The 18205-nt window shown below is 40.6% G+C and overlaps 1 pseudogene across 1 annotated transcript in view; it reads right to left on the bottom strand.

The window, feature by feature from the left end:
- Positions 1–847: 847 nt before the first annotated feature.
- The window catches only part of LOC149195502 (cytochrome P450 704C1-like), a 36802-nt pseudogene continuing 19444 nt past the window's right edge, over positions 848–18205 (bottom strand). The window contains exons 4-7 of the transcript XR_016254608.1: positions 2560–2847; positions 2074–2418; positions 1474–1674; positions 848–1388 (exon numbers count right to left, since the gene is read on the bottom strand). The product of XR_016254608.1 is annotated as a cytochrome P450 704C1-like (transcript). The remainder of the gene's footprint in view (positions 1389–1473; positions 1675–2073; positions 2419–2559; positions 2848–18205) is intronic.

The following is an 18205-nucleotide window of genomic DNA, read 5'->3' as shown; positions in this document are numbered from 1 at the left end:
AGTTTCTAGCTATATATTTCTATCTCTGCTACTGTATTTTAAGGTTTTCATTTATAAGATTGTATTTGTTGTAAGAAAATACTGCTGCTTTGAGGACTACCCTTCATCTGCATAAGAAAAACACAACTCATTGGAATAGAAATTGTTAAGAGATAATATTGGTGTCCCATTCTTGAGGATAGGGATTGGGCACTTTCAAAATAAACAACTTAAAATTCCCAGTAACAACAATACTGCAAGAAAATAAATTTAAATGGAATAAATCATTTGAAAAAAAAAAAAAACTTTCAATACACCACACATGTTTCTTTATTTATCATTTAGTTACCTTCCCCTAACTGGCTTCATTGTACCTTTGATACAAGATAGGCTATGTTGTATGATTCTAATATTGATATGTGAGTTCTGTACAGGCCCAAAGCCATCGTCTTTATGTTGACTAGTTAAAAATTTTGAAAGGATCACTTACATATATTATATAATACAGATAACTAAAATAGTCTGATAGGAAAGAATCACTCCCACATATCTTTTAATTCCTTTTTATTTTCTTTTTTCTTTCTTTTTATAGAATGCTTCCTTTGACTATCTATATAAACAGTAAATTATGGGCATTTATATCAAAAAGTAAAAAAGAGCCATTTGACAGTTGCCACTAGGGTAGACTAAAACAGGTCACAGGAAAGACCTCACTACCAAAATCATCCAAGCACTTTCAACAAAATTGCCATTTGGGTATACAGTATGACTAATAAAAATTCATGTCGCATTAAAAAGCATAAATCCAGCCTTTCAACGCACACAGAAAGAATCACGAACATAAAGATCCATAAATCAGGGATTCCTGTAATTCTTTATTATTTTATTAAACATTTATTCAAAATAATAAGATAAAGTTCTTATTAGACAAACAGGGAATTGATGCCACAGATCGGCACCTATGAATACATAAGATGATATAACTTATATTGTGAAGCACTGTTCTGTGCCTAGTGTGTGTTCTACTTCTCTGGTTCATTCAACATTTTCTATTCAAACAATGTTTTCATCACCCAAGGGGCTTTTGACATTGTGGTATGACTCAAGAGTCAACATAACAGATGCCTTCAACTAGACAATCAGAATATCTTAAAACACTTACGTACAACAGATAAAAGCTTTCTGTGTACGCTGTACCTTATTGTGAAGTAAAACTGTGCTCAGCAATCTAATCTAGGTTTGACACGAAGATTTAATCCATCTTCAGTCATATGGAGTGTCAGTGAGGGACGATATTTCACTTCCTTACCCTCAACAGCTTCAAATTTGAAGAAACGTACAAGCACAGCAGCAAAAATCTTCATTTGCATGTATGCAAACTCCTTGCCAAGACAAATGCGAGGTCCAGCCTGTAAGTCAAGCACACCTTATCGATTTCAAGGCATGACCATAGGTACTTTTCAAAAGATTAACTATCAGGGTTATGAGACTTACCTGAAATGCAGTGAATTTGAATGGTGACTGAGGCGTAAAAACTCCATTCTGAAGCCACCTCTCTGGCCTAAACTCCTCTGCATCACTGCCCCAGAGGTATTTCATTCTTCCCATTGAGTAAGGGACATAGTTGATGATATCACCTTTCTTGACTTTGAATCCATCGGGAAGGATGTCATCAGAAACTACATACTTTGCATCCTGCAAATTGTGTTTTGTCAATTTATGATGAGCCATACTCTTTGATCTTGAAATCAATACTAAATGGAGAACGATGATGAATATAGGAGGTATTATATTCAAAAGGTACAACTATTTCTGCACTTCTAATTTAAGCATAGGAATCCAAAAATCAAATGAACTTATCCATAATTTTGCAAAAGAAAAGTCATAAAAGAAATTGGTTTGGGCAAACCCACAAATGCAATGAAAATATGAATATAATATTATGCCATATATCCTCTATCCTAACTAATGGAATTCCAGTGCATGCTAACAAGAGGAGAAACAAGACTAACAAGACACAATTATTGATGGACAATGATCAGTCAAAAGAATGTTGGAGACACCCAAATGACCGAAGAAATATATGCGTCTTACCACAGGAACAGCTGGGTGTAAGCGCAAGGCTTCTGATAAAGCTGCTTGAAGATAGTGCATGTTATCCAATACTGTGTGCGTCAGACTTTGAGAAAACATACTTATAGATTCTTCAATTGACATACATTCATTCTCCTTGACCAGGCCACAAATTTCTTGCAGAATTTTTCCTTCAACATCTGGATTTTTGCAAAGCAAATGAACAAACCAACAAAGGGTAACTGCAGTTGTGTCCCGGCCAGCTATCATGAAATTCAGAATAATATCTCGGAGATACTTGTCCGAGTAATTCTCTGGGTGTTTCTCACTCAATGCAATAAAGCGAGACAATATATCTGGTTTTACCTGTAAAAATATTTGAACCCAGTGACAGAGAAACAAGGTCATGAATTCCATCAATAAACTAGTCAGAGAAAATGTGAAAAGAACAATTAGATAGTCTGCTTGTGGCATAAGATACTAAGACAGGTGTGAGAATTCTCTTACATAGTTAGTTTGGACGGAAATCTCATGTCTTCCCTTCTGAATGACCTTGTAGATAAAATCATCCACTGTTTTGATACTTTCCTTCACAGTGACTTCTGACCCAATATTGAAGTATCGTTTTAATTTCCAAGAAAGATCAATATAACGCCACAAAAGCATAGCATTTGCAGTATCAAAAGCCTCTGCAAATGATGCCTCTGCTCCAGAGTTGGCATTCGATAAGCTGTTGATCTCCACCCCAAAGGCCAGTTTGCAGATTGCATCCATTGTTGATTTCAGTAAAAGACCCTATTGGCATTTATCCCTGTCAAATTGTGATTCTGCCCCATACTATTTTGCCATAGAGTATTCACACAAGGATATATAAAGAAATACAGAAAGAAATTAATGTGAAAAGAACTCCCATCCTAGGGATGCCCTCTAGCAATAGCGTGTAATCAATCACATGGATATCAACAGCAATCCCAAGAGGTCCCTAGGGGCTGATATCAATAATCGTTTTCTCACATGGCACATCGCCTTCTTTCTTGGAATTTCAAGAGGCAACCATTAGTAAGTCTTGAAACTGGAATTTCTTATATATAGTTTGAGGCCTCAGGGATCCTTTCTGCATATCTAAATGGAGAGTAGCTCAACCATCAACTACAATCACTATTTTTAACCCTAATGGATTCAATTAAATTTGAACTTGTGACCTAAAACCTCAGCATCAACAACATACTTGGGTGAATGGCAATTAATTGCACTAATCCTTGGGCTAGCCTTTAATAAATGTATGTGTATAGACCCTAGGGATAACTTGGCTAGTTCAACCCTTTCCACTATGGTGTAATTATCCAGGAAGTCATGGAATCCATTCTCACTTTGGCCTACAAGTTTACTAGCTGTTATTGTGGCTGGCAGTGAATACAGCCATCCCTCCAGAAAGCCACGGGGTGCTGGTAAGGTACTAGCTTCCTGGACAATGATCAGTCAAAAGAATGTTTGTGATACCTAAATGACTGTATAAATATACGCGTCTTACCACAGGAACAGCTGGGTGTAAGCGCAAGGCTTCTTATAAAGCGGCTTGAAGATTGTGCATGTTATCCAATACTGCATGCATCAGACTTTGAGAAAACATAATTATAGATTCTTCAATTGACATACATTCATTCTCCTTGACCAGGTCACGAATTTCTTGCAGAATTTTTCCTTCAACATCGGGATTATTGCAAAGAAAATAAAAGAACCCACAAAGGGTAACTGCAGTTGTGTCCCGACCAGCTATCATGAAATTCAAAATAATATGTCGGAGATACTTGTCCGAGTAATTCTCTGGGTATTTCTCACTTAATGCAAGAAAGAAAGACAGTATGTCTGGCTTTACCTGTAAAAATATTTGAAGCCAGTGACAGAGAAACAAGGTCATGAGTACCAGCAATTAACTAGTCCGAGAAAATGTGAAAAGAACAATTAGAACGTCTGCTTGTGACATAAGTTCCAAACCAAGTTCTCTTACATAGTTATTTTGGACAGAAATCTCCCGTCTCCTCTTCTGAATACCTTGTAGACAAAATCATCCACTGTTTTGATGCTTTCTTTCATGGTGACTTCTGACCCAATATTGAAGTATTGTTTTAATCTCCATGCAAGATCAACATAACACCACGAAAGCATAGCATTTGCAGTATCAAAAGCCTTTGCAAAATATGCCTCTGCTCAAGAGTTGATATTTGATAAGCTGTTGATCTCCAACCCAAAGCCCAGTTTGCAGATTGCATCCATTATTGATTTTAGTAAAAGACCCTATTGGCATTTATCGCTGTCAATTTATGACTCTGCACCATACTATTTTTCCATGGAGTATTCACACAAGGATATATAAAGAGATACAGAGAGATTAATGTGAAAAGAGATCCCATCTGAGGGACATGATCTCTAGCAATAGCTTGTAATCCATCACATGGATAACAACCACCATGATTCCTAAAGCATCAGTCGCTTCCTCCTTTCTTGATTTTCAGCCCATTTCACTCTGCAACATCACTTACAAACTTATATCAAAAATTATTGCAGAGCACATCAAAGGAACCCTCTCGATTCACATATCACGGGAACAATCAGGTTTCCTTCACAACAGGCTGATACATGATGCAGTGGCCACCACTCAGGAGATTATTCATTCCATCCACACCAAGAAAACTAAGGCTTTAGTGATGAAAGTGGACCTTTGGAAAGCTTATGATTGTGTTGACTGGGCATTCTTGCGCCTCATCCTATCAAAGATTGGCCTATCTACACCAATCATTGAGTGGATCATGGCTTGTGTTTCTAGTGCACATTTTGCAGTTCTGATCAATGGATACCCTTCAAAATTCTTCAGTGCTGGCAGGGGACTACGACAAGGTTGTTCACTTTCTCCTTTGTTATTCATTTTGATAATGGATTGCCTTAGCCTCAAGATCAAGTTGGCTGTTTTAGGAGGTCAATTCAATGGTATAAGGCTGTGTGCAGTTATTAAGGTCTCACATAATTTTTTTGTGGATGATATTCTAGCATTTGGAATGGTGTCTAGGACACAATGGAGGGTGTTCTATGATATATTGCAACGATTTGGAGCTGCATCAGGTATGCTGGCAAATGAAGGTAAATCTTATATACTATACTCATCGGGAGATCCAGGGGAGATTAATGAGATTGTAAGATTATTCAACTTCCAATCTCGGCCTTTGTGTGATGACCTCACATACCTTGGTTTTAGACTCAAGCTTAATAACTACAAAATTGCAGATTGGCTTTGGATAATTGACAAATATAGGTGCAGACTAAATGGATGGGCACATTGACAGCTGTCCCTAGGGGGTCGATACATATTGGCACAAGTTGTACTTCAACAGCTGATAGTATACTGGGCACATTTATACATCCTCCCCTCGGCCATCATTAACAAAATCAAACACATCATGGCACATTTTATTTGGGCAGGAAGGGAAGAAATTCAGAAATATCATCTCACAAAATGGGAAAGTATTACTATCCCAAAGGACCAAGGTGGCTGGGGTATTTTAGATATAAAATTTTTTGGATGGGCTCTTATTATGAAATCCCTGTGGCGAGGACTATTCAAGGAAGGAATCTGGAGGGACATCATCTCCACAAAATACTTGCAAAAGAAAAGGGCAGAAGACTAGATCAGATCAGGACTACTTGGGAGCAACTCTGGATCCTATATCTGGAGAAGTTTCCAAAAAGTGAGGGATTTGTTTTTGCAGAGAATCTATTGGACTTTTGGCAGGGGAAATCATTATTGGTATTGATAGCATTAAGAAGGTGGTTGTTGCACATGATTTGACTGGGGAACTATTGCAACGACTACAAGCTCGAGGCATATTCCTGTTAGAACAAGCAATTGCTGATTGGAATGGGAGTTTTCCTATTTGGAAACAGGCGGGGCTTGACAGGTACATATGCGGAAGAATGGGATGTTTTTATTTAGTCACTTAGACTTGTAGGACTTTGCAGAACAGAGGAGGAGGGCCTCATCACCTGGGTCGGGAAGCTGCAGGCTAATTTGGTGGAAGTGGCGGACACTTACAGGTATCTTATTCTCACTACCCGTGCTCTACATCATACTTGCTCGTTCTATAAGGTTTGGAAACTTGACATCCCTATCAAGATCATACTATTCATTTGGCTGGTTTGGAGGAACAAGAACCTCACCTGGGAAAATCTATGTAAGAGGGGACTCAATGGGCCAGGGAAATGCCCTCTGTGCAAAAAGTTAAAACTCTTTTGGAAACAATTCTCATCTGTTCTTTGAGTGCCTGACCGCTATCATAGTCTGGAACGACATTTTCTCTTCTTTAAATCTACCTTGCAGAAGATTTGGACACATAGAAGAATGTCTCCAATGGTGGTTGGCACGGAGAGGTAAGGTTAAGGCGGCTTCTTTTCTTACTATTTGGGAAATATGGCGTGCTAGGTATGGACACATATTTAAGGTGTTGACGCAGAGGCTAAGGAGGCCAGCGCTGAGGACGCAAAGGGAAAGAGGCTGACGCAGAGGCCATAAAGGCTGACGCAGTTGACGTAGAAGGCTTCATAGGCTGTGGTGAGGTGATTCAGTGGGACAGACTGAGAGTTGATTGGCTGATGCAGAGCCAGAGAGGGTGACGCAGTCCCTAAGAGGGTGACGCAATTCCAGAGAGTGCGTGGAGTAGGTTTTGTTGTCCAGCACAAGGAATAGTCAGAGTCACTATGGGATCATTCATCCGATTGCTAATCAACCGGAATATCTGTCTCCAGATAGAGGTATTGCTGCCAAGGAAATTCTCTGAAGGATGATCCATTTTTGGCACCCTGGTTGTATTCAACATCTGCTTAATAATAAAATCCTCTATATGCTGCACTGGTTTTCCCGCATTGGGTTTTTCCAGGGACGATTGTCCAAAAAATAACAGTGTCCCTTGTGTTGTTTCAGTTTATCTCAGTTGTTGATCTGTATGTTTGTGAAGGCTACAATTGTGTTTATTTCGATATTTATGCATATAAATAACTTGTTAAATGTAAAGAACAAGTAGGAGATAATAAACCAGATATTGCAGTAGGGGTTTCTGATGTGTTAGAGTCAGGAATTTTCACATGGTATCAGAGGGATTGCAGATCACAGGAGGATTGAAGACACTAGCCGAGAAATCTGAGAGTTTGTAGCAGAGAAGTAGTTGTCTTGAAAGACAGCGTTGTTTCAGAGCTAGAGACGCAGAAGGAGGAGTGACACAGTGCAGAGAAGGTGACGCAGAGGCTCACGCAATGCCTGCGTCAGCATTTTGAGCCAGGAGAGGAAGACGCAGTAGCTGGGAGGAGCCCACGCAGTAGCTGCATCAATTGTCCAGGCTAGCGCAGAGGCAAAGGGGGGCAGATCAGGCCTACGCAGTGCCAAGTCATCTTTCTCAGCCAGGAAGGATTGACGCAGTGGCCAGGAGGAGTTGATCCAGCTCTCACTGTGATTGCGCAGAGCCAGAAGGGCTCAGATTCTTCAAGTTGTCGAGGCTAAGGGAGCTGTGAAGATTTTGATTTGAGGAGCTGGTGGGACGTTGTTTCTGTTAGTGCAGAACAGTGTCTAAGGAGACTGAACCAAGGTAGAGGGAAGCACTACCTTGACAGATTTCTAGCCAAGAAATCTAGATCCGAGTTGTAGCGGCAAAGGAGGATTGGAGAGGAGTGATTCGATAGTTGGCCGAAGGATTTCCGAGAGGGAAATCAGGAGTCAAAGGGAGTCTAGAGAAGAGGAGCAGAGATGGCAATGAACAAATTGAGGGATCAGGACAGATTGGACAAGGCTTCCAATTTTGTCATCTAGAAGGCCAGGATCCTGGCAATCCTAGATAAACATCGCATCAAGGACTATACCTTGAGAACAATAGCTGTCCCAGTTGACCCTGATGCAAATGAGAAGTATGAGGAGGCCCAAGCAAAGGAGAAATGCATGATCCTAGACAGGGTCAAGGATCATGTAATACCACATATTGTTGAGAAGAACACAACAAGGGAAATGTGGCAAACCTTGACCACCTTATACCAGGGCTCTTCCGTGCAGCGGAAGATGTTATTGGAAAATCAACTGAGGTCATATCAGATGCAGAAAGGAGAGGAGATAGATCCCTTCCTTCTCAGGTTGCAAGGGATTCGCGACCAACTTACTTCCGTGGGGTCTACACCAGATCCAAAGTTCATGGTCAAGACTGCCCTAAATGCAGTCTCCGAGGAGTGGGAGACATTTGTCCAAAGCATTTTGGGTAGAGCAACTCTCCCCAATTGGGAGGAGATGTGGGTAGCTCTTCGACAGGAAGAGCTCAGGAGAATGACCAAGGTGGGGAGTAGCGATAAGGGAGTTCGAATCAAGAAAGAGGAGGAGGAGGATGCAGCTCTCGCATCAATGGGACAGTAGGGGGTTCAGAAGAGGAAGAAGAAAGACATCTCCAAGGTCAAGTGCTTCAACTGTGGGGAGCTAGGACATTATGCCTCTCAGTGCCCCAAGAAGAAAGGCAAGGGAGAAGCTTTCGACTCAAAGGCTGCTCCAGCAAAGGCGGAGAAGGATGTCGAGACTAATGATGATTGTTCCATGAGTGCTCATGCGCCTCTAGAGAAGAGGTGGGGAGACATAGAGATGTAGTCGATAGGACTACAGAAGGGGGGCAGGAACCTTGAGGTACCCAAACTCTTGGATCACATCAGGCTACGGGAGCCCTTAACGACAGTAGCATGATGACAGATGTCGGGTGGAGCAAAGTGTGTTGGAGCGGCAAGGCAAGGCTAGAGTGCGGAAGTCTTTGGCAGCGCAATAAGGTTGCAGCAATGCGAGAGGCACAAAGGTGTTTGCAGCAGCGCAATGGCAGCAGAGGGAGCACAGGATAGCAACAATGGTAGCTTTAGCATCACGAGGCCTCCAGACTAACCGGGATGTCAGTATTTGGGGGAATTCAGTTACTTACTTCTTGGTAACTAAGTTGCGGTGCAACAGTTAGCAGTGGTAGTGCTATGGGCAGCATGATGCAAAATTTTGAGAGGGAGCTGCAGTACAGATGTAGCAATGGCAATGGAAGTGTCATGGGCAGCAGTACAGGAAGAAGCAGTGCAGGGGATGTAAGGCAGCAGACCAAGCATCAGCACAGGTACCGATGCGAAGGATCAATGTGATGTTTCTGTGGTGAAGCATTACTAGAGTACATTCCTCGCTAAGAGGGAGTGTTGATTTTTGGTAGCATCGGATGTGATCTAGCCATGAAAATTGGTAGAGAGGCTAAACCACATGAGATCTCCAAGACCCAGAAATCATTTGGGGAAATTCCAACCAGATGGAGAGATATTAAAATAATTAATGTTTTTAATGGGGTTCCTAAGTCTAAACTTAGGAAAATTAAAATATTAATGTGTATTAATATAATATGGGTGGGAAAGTTCTCAATAATGAGGATCAATCCAGATCTAATCTTAGACGTTGATTATGGACTTAATCTCAGTTGTTGAATCGTCAACAAGAAAAGTATAAGGGGAGGCTTGAGGGTCAGTTGGAGACACACCAAGACACCAAGAGAAATCAGTCAGTTCGATTTTCTGGGGCAAGGTTTGCTGAGGAAATCGAACAAGTGATCAGTTGCAGTGAGGGGCATCTCGGCAGTAGGCCAAGGAATACATATGAAAGAGGCATCAAAGTGTCGAAAGAGGCAGAGCAGAGCCTTGGAGGGATGATGCAGAGGCAGCAAGGGTTGACGCAGAGGATGAGGAGGCTAGCGCTGAGGACGCAGAGGGCCAAGAGGTTGACGCAAAGGCCGTAGAGGCTGATGCAGTTGACGCAGAAGGCTTCAGAGGCTGTGGTGAGGTGATTCAGTGGGACAGACTGAGAGCTGATTGGTTGATGCAGAGCCAGAGAGGGTGACGCAGTTCCAGAGAGTGCGTGGAGCAGCTTTTGCTATCCAGCACAAGGAATAGCCAGAGTCACTGTGGGATCGTTCATCCGGTTGTTGATCAGTTGGAATATCTGTCTCCAGATAGAGGTATTGCTGCCAAGGAAATTCTCTGAAGGGTGAGCCATTTCTGGCACCCTAGTTGTATTCAGAATCTGCTTAATAATAAAACCCTCTATATGCTGCACCGGTTTTCCTGCATTGGGTTTTTCCGGGGACGATTGTCCAAAAATAATGGTGTCCCTTGTGTTGTCTCAGTTTATTTCAGTTGTTGATCTGTATGTTTGTGAAGGCTGCAATTGTGTTTATTTCGATATTTATGCATATAAATAACTTGTTAATGTAAAGAACAAGTAGGGGATAATAAACCAGATATTGCAGTAGGGGTTTCTAATGTGTTAGATTCAGGAACTTTCACATAAGGGAGTTCCGATCATTTCTCACCACATCATCCAAAAGATCTTACTTCGGCTGGAAAATGTTACGATTCCCACTTGACCAATTCGGGATCGATCTCACAAATCTCTTTCACATCCCTTGCACTTCCCGGCGGGGTTCTTTGATGGTGTTGCGTATCGATCTCAATGTGCTTGTGGTGTATGGGTTCGTGTAAACCAAAATTATCAATACAGGATACAATGGAATGGTGGACCAGGCACAAATATGAGGGCTGAAGTCTTGGCTCTTTGGGGACTTCTTTGGTTCTCCAGACAACTATCCATTTACACCCTATTTGTATATGGGGACTCGCAGGTACTAATCGAAGGTTTGTCGACAAACACTAAGTTTTCCCCTCCTCATCTTACTACCTAGATTTCACAGATTAATATCCTCAGAGGGACTTTCTCTTCGATCTCTCTCCAGCACATTTCCGTGAGAGAAATTGGGTTGCAGACTCTCTGTCAAAGAAGGGGATCACTGATAATTTTGGATATATGCATTATACGCTCCTAGAGGAAAATTCCATCAGTGTCGAGGGCACAATCCCCCTCCTATAGCAGCAATATATTCCTCTTCATATTTTGATTTGTGATTTTGTCCACTAGTCATGCTCCGCTTTTTGTCTGGCCTTCGGAATGGGACATATATTTTCTTACTTTGTTTCTATACTGTAAGCGTTGGTAGATCTTCTAAAAATTATGGCAGATATGTACCCTCTCTTTCTACCTCTCTTTTTTCTTACTACTTAGCCTTTTGGAAGACCTAGATGTAAGTTTTTGTACAAAGACACTTTTTGCACTTATGCAATGGTACATAATATAAACCAGCATTTTTTCGTCTAAAAAAAAACAACTACCCAAGAGGGCCCTTAGGGATGATATCAGTAATTGTTTTCTCACAGGGCACTTCCCCATGTTCTTGGGAATTTCAGGAGGCAAGCATTAAGACAAGAGTCAGTGGTTATCTCTTTGGCAATACGTTTTGAAACCACAAATTCAAACTTATATATATATATATATATATATATATAGTTTAAAGAAAAGTTTTGGGACCCCCTCATCTTCTATATATCATGATGGGGTAATTCAACCATCAACCATAATCACCATTGTTAACTCCAATGGACTCAATTAGATTTGAACTTGTGACCTAAGACCTTTATATGTGCGTGTCTTCTGCGTCAGCAACATACATAGGTGAATGGCAATGAATTTGTTAGGTCCCTATAATACTAGTGTATTCCCTTATTATTATTGTCATTGTAGCCCCTTATTGTTATTGTTGTGCCCATGTTGTCCCCATATTGTTATTATTGTGCCCCATAGAAGCCTACTATTGTTATTGTTGTGCCCTTACATTATTATTGTTATGTCGGCTCTGATTATATTGTGACCCGTTAGACTCCTATATATAGAAAGGAAGTCTTGTCATTTGTATCATCCAAGAATTGTTCATTTGTGTAATGTGAAAGAGGTTGTCCACTTGAAAAGGCTGATTTTGAAGTCGTTGATCTATCTTTTCTTCTATTTTGTGAGCTGTTGCATAACATTTGGTATCAGAGCTTTGGATTCTAGGATTTCGCTGCTTCAAACAGGTCATCGTGGCATTTTCGCTATAATTTTTTGTCTACGAAGTTTCAAAAGCTGAAATTAAAACCCATTTGAGCCAAAATTTTGATGAACCTCGGGTATGAATTTCTGATCTTGTCTCGCTATATTTTCAGCGATATGATCCAAGGAAGTTATAGTTTTTGCAGGCTCCCGAATTATATCTCAAAAAAGTGACCTGGGGAAAATCGTCATAACTTTCTCTCTGAGCATCAGATTGAAATTTGATAAAAAAGACGGACTATAGTTTTCTGTGTATCTTTTCCAGGTCTGAAGGTCAAAACAGTGACACGTGGCACTTCGTACAAGTTCACTCTATTGAACTAGTCTATAATCAGGCCATTGTGGGAGATTTGGAATAAATCTTTCTTGGTGAATCCAATCTTGATCAGACTTGCGAGGTTGGAAAGCGGACTCAGAGGGCTACCTCAGGACGAAATTTTAGACCTTGGAGATCCGAAATTATAGAGATACAACAGATTCAATATCAAGCTCCTATAAAGCAAAAAAAGGTGTGTAGTCTTTTTAAAATTTTGCATAAGTTTGATTTGAAAAATAAGTTTGAAGGAATTCAAAGGGCATAGTGAAGCATAATTATCATCAATTGATGCCCCGAAGAAAGAAAATGGAAAAACCTAGTAAGAAACCTGAAAGCTCTAGCATGACTCATGAAGAAAATGAAGAAATGCAACATGATATATCAAAATTACGAGACCAAGTGCAACAAATTTCACTCTCACAAAAAGTAACAGAAGCTAAGATGGATGGTTTAAAGAAAGGCATAGAAGCTAAGATGAATGGCATGGAAGCTAAGATGGATGGTGTGAAAGCTAAGATGGATGGTTTAGAAGTAAACATTGAATATTTGAAGAAAGACATGGAAGGTTTGAAAGGAGGTTTGGCAAAGTTGTTACAAGAAATGCTTCCTAATGGTGAAAAGGTAGTAGAGGAAACTCATAATGAAAACAAAAGAAATGTTAGTCATGATTTCATAGACTCTAATGTTGAATTGAAGACCCGCCATGTTCCAAAGATCGATATGAGGAAGTTTGATGGCAAGGATCCCGTAACATGGATACTACAGATGGAGCAGTATTCGATCTCCATAATGTGCAAAACACACAAAAGGTACGCATTACGACTTTATATTTGGAACCCAATCAGTTTGTATGGTATCAATGGCTTTGCTCTCGTAAACAAATTGTCACTTGGGAAATTTTTATGGAAGAAATGATAGCACATTATGAGGATAATAAAAGCAACACCTTTTTTAGCCAATTGATAAATCTCAAACAAAAGGGTTCAATGGTGGAGCACATTGAGGACTTCCAAAAATTGAATATAAGGGTAAAAGATATTCCAGAGGAGCATAGGATTGATGTGTCCATAAGGACTTTAAAGGATAGTATCCAACATGATGTTCGTCTTTGGGAACCTGATTCATTGGAGAAGGCATTCAGGTTGGCAAGAAAAATTGAAAGCAAAATTATGGCAACAAGGAAGCCTACCAATCACAACTATAAAGATGGAAGTGTTGTTGGCCCTAGCCTTCCACAACCTACAAGGTTGACACCACAACAATTTGAAGAAAAAAGAACAAAAGGGCTTTGTTACAGTTGTGATAGCAAATACACTAAAGGTCATAAGTGTGTTGAGAAGAAATTATTTTACATAGATTGTAAAGAGGAAGAAGAAAAGGAACAAGAAACATCAAAAGAAGAGAATACACACTAGGAACAAACCCTAGAATCCAACCATATCTTGTAATGCATTGGTCGGAATTACCACTCCTCAAACTATCAAGATAGAAGGACATATCAAGAAGAAAAAGGTAATAGTGTTGATTGATTCGGGCAGTACCCATAATTTTATTCATTGTAACATAGCGAAGGAATTGAATTGCTTCCTATATCCAACACCAGAATGCCAAGTGATGGTTGCAAATGGAGAAACCATAAATTGCTCTGGAAAGTGCCATAATATCAAGCTATCCATGGGAGAATATGTGTTGAATAGTCCAATGCTTTCCATGTTGAAGTTTCTAAGTTTACTTAGTTTAGAAACCCTTCTGCACTTTTTCTGATTTATTCCTACCTACTTGTTAATTTTCCTTTAACAAGTTATTTACAAAGTAAATACTGATAATAAACACCAGTGCATGCTCAACATATTACAGATTAGAAACTAAAAGAAACAAGAGCAAACACACCACATGACACCATTATTTTTGGACCAATGTCCCCGGAAAAACCCAATGCGGGAAAACCGGTGCAACTATCTAAAGGTTTTCTTATTAAGCAATATCAGTGTACAATCTGGGTGCCGAAACTGGCCTACCCAACAGAGAATTTCCATAGCATCTACACCTCACAGTTTGAGAGAAATCTCCTGGCTGAAACCCCGGAAAACCCTTCCGGTAGCTCCTCAGCACAAAACTGCTCTACAACCCCAGCGTCTTCCCAAACTGGACTGCGTTAGCCCCTCTCTGTCTCACGCTGGCCCTGCGTCAACCTTTCTAGGCCTGCGTCTGCCCAAACTGGACTAGTCAGCCCCTCTCTGTCTCACGTTGGCCCTGCGTCAACCTATCTAGGCCTGCGTCAGCCCCAGAGACCCTACGTCAGCCCCAGGAGACCCTGCATCAGCTCTGGGAGCCTCTAAGTCAGCTGCGCTGGCCCCTCTGGTGCTCTGCGCAACACTTGACTGCCTCTACGTGGCCCTGCGTGAGCCCTTACTGGCTCTACGTCACACTTCTTGGCTGCTGCACTTCTCTCCTGGCACAATATCTGCCTTCTCTATTTCTCTGTACTCAACGCCCCTCAGTTGCTCTCCCAATCACTCATTCTATCTCTCTTAGCAAACCCCGCTCTAAAGAATAGAATGACTAATCATCTGGTGTATTCTCCAAGTGACCCTCAAGCCTCCTCTTATACTTTTCATGTTGACATCTCAACAGCCGAGATTAAGTCCCTAATCAACAGCTAAGATTAGATCTGACTTGATCCATGTCTTTTGGACCATTCTAACACAAATTCATATTAATACACATTAATATTTTATTTTCCCTAAGTTTAGACTTAGGGACTCCATTAAAAATATTAATTATTTTAATATCTCCTGATCTATTTAAAATCTGCCCAAACCCTTTCTTAGTATTGGAGATCTCATGTGCCCCAACCTCTCCACCAAATTTCATGGCTAGAGCACATCCGATGCTACCCCAAATCAACACTCCCTCTTAGCGAGGATTGTGCTCTAGCAATACTCCTCACTGAGTATTACTCTGATCATCCGACATCGGTACCTGTGCTGATGCTAGGCCTTCCTGCCCAACATCCTTTCCACTGCTACCTCTTGTACTGCTGCCCATGGTTCTGCCACTGCCATTGCTACATTTGTACGACAGCTCCCTCTGCATCTGTGTTGCTGTTGGTCCTTTCTCCCAGCACTGCATCCGCACTGCACCTCCTCTCATCATGCTACATCGTGTTGCCCACTGTTGCACTGCAACTCAGTTACTAAGAAGTAAGTAACTGATCTCCCAACTGACCTCCCTGTTGGGCTAGAAACACCCACTGATGCTGAAGCTCCCTCTGCTGCTAACAAGTGCTCCCTCTCTTTGACCTCTACGCTGCTGCAACAACTCCCTGCATCACGCAATGTTGCACACCTCGTTGTGTCTTCCTGCACTGATGCAACACTCCTGTGCCTCCCGCACTGCTGCAGCCTGCTAGCTCTGCGCTGTCTCGGGACTCCTATATTGTATCTCTCTCTATCGCTCCATCTGCATCCGTCTCTACCCACTTAGCCAGTCCTGCTACTCCTCGTCAAGGCTCCCGTAGCAAGGTCTAATCCAATAGGCTGGGTACCTCGAGGGTCCTACCCCTCATCGCCTATAGTCCGCCTGACTACAGCTCGATGTCTCCCCACTTCCAGTCAAGTGGCGCGTGTGCACTCGTGGCACAATCATCGTCTATCAAAACTTCCTTCTCTGCCCGTGTTGGCACTGCCTTAGTCTCGGAAGACTCTCCCTTACTCTTCTTCCTCGGGCACTGGGTCACATAATGACCCATCTCCCCACAGTGGAAGCACTTGATCTTGGAGAGATATTTCTTCTTCTACTTCTCCTGCTTTCCCTCAAATGCTAGGGCCACATCCTCCTCCTCCTGCTTGACCTTGATCCCTTTGCTGTTGCTACCTGTCTTTGATTATCGTCTGATCTCTTCCAGCGAAGCGCTACCCACATCTCGTCCCAAGGTAGGAGAGTCCCTCTACCCAGGATGCTCTGGAAAAACACTTCCCACTCTTCTGAGACAACATTCAGGGTTGTCCTCACCATAAGCTCCTGATCCAGTGTCGCTCCTATAACAGTCAATTGGTCTCGGATCTCATTCAGTCCTCCGAGGAAGGTTTCAATCGATTGATCCTTCTTCATCTGATATGACCTCATCTGGTTCTCAAGCAGCATTTTTCTCTACACGGGAGTATGCTGGTACAAGTTCTTGAGAGCCTCCCACATCTCAGCTGTCGTTTCCTTCTCGGCTATATGTGGTATGACATGATCCTTGACCCCGTCAAGGATAATGCACTTCAAGGATAATTTTAGGGGCGAATGTTCGCCCTTTGGCGAAATTAAGGGGTTTTAAATGTTTAGTGGGCGAATATTTTGTATCATAGTACATTTTTACAAATCACCTCAAATAGCCCACCTTATTTTAAGGGAGAGGGTAAAAAAGGTAAATTTAGCCCTTGAAATTAGGACTTACAACCTTCCATTCGCCCATTTTCAAGAATAGGTTTTATTTAAGTGAATCCATTCGCCCATTTTCAAGAATAGGTTTTATTTAAGTGAATCCTATGGGCCAAATACCATATTTATAAAAGAGGTATGGTAAATTAATAAAAATATAAATAAATGAGAGGTATGGTAAATAAATAAAACATTTTTTATATTTACTCCATAAGTCACCTTATATACATGTAAGGGTGTAATCAAATAAAAATATAAGTAAAGTGGAGGTATGGTAAATAAATAAAACGTATTTTTATACTTACTCAAAAGGTATGGTAAATAAATAAAAATATAAATAAATTAGACGTATCGTAAATAAATAAAACCTCTTTTTATATTTAGTCCATAACCCTAGTTCTATTTATGAAGGCTCAAGAAAGAGGTTTTATTTAAGTGAATCCTATGGGCCAAATACCATATTTGTAAAAGAGGTATGGTAAATTAATAAAAAAATATAACTAAACGAGAGGCATGGTAAACAAATATTTTTTTTTTTTTATATTTACTCCATAAGTCACCTTATATTTAAGGACACTCAAAAAATGGGTTATATTTAGGTGAAACCTATGGCCAAAATACTATGGGACAAATACCATGGACTAGATTGTTATTAATACCATGCAAAAAACCATTATTAACCCTAATATTAGAATTAATAAAAATAAAAATGGCACATGGTATTGACTCATGGTAATCACCAAAATGGCACATGGTATTGACCCATGGTATTCACCTGGAATGTAGCCTATTTAAATGGAGGAATTAAACCAGCATGTAGCCTATGCTAAGATTCACTAGGACTTTACAAAGTTTTATTATTTAGTGAAAGACTCGCCAATATCTTACAAGATTTTATAATTGAGTAAAATATTCTAATAAAAATAAAAATGGCACATGGTATTGACCCATGGTATTCACCAAAATGGCACATGGTATTGACCCATGGTATTCACCTAGAATGTAGCCTATTTAAATGGGGAATTAAACCAGCATGTAGCCTATGCTAAGATTCACTAGGACTTTACAAAGTTTTATTATTTAGTGAAAGACTCGCCAAGATCTTACAAGATTTTATAATTGAGTAAAATATTCGCCATGCTTGGTGAGAGATTCGCCAAAAAATTATATATACATATTATATTATTGATAAAATCGCCTTCCATTTTTCCTCTATACCATGGAGATTCGCCCATTTATTATATTTATAAATTTAGGGGGGATTCTTAAAATTTTCCCTGATGCACTTGGCCCTCGCCATCGCCTCTTCGTACTTGTCATTATCATTTGGGTCGATTGGGATAGATATAACCTTCAAGGCGAAGTTCTTGACACAATTCCTGTCAAGCATTGATAAGATTCTGGCC

This window comes from Pinus tabuliformis, chromosome 2_2 (assembly GCF_031772625.1).
Source record: "Pinus tabuliformis cultivar Carrire ecotype Pingquan chromosome 2_2, CPIR1, whole genome shotgun sequence".
Lineage (NCBI taxonomy): Eukaryota > Viridiplantae > Streptophyta > Pinopsida > Pinales > Pinaceae > Pinus > Pinus tabuliformis.
The sequence above is the reverse complement of the archived record's forward strand: the minus strand, read 5'-3'. Positions and strand labels throughout refer to the sequence as shown.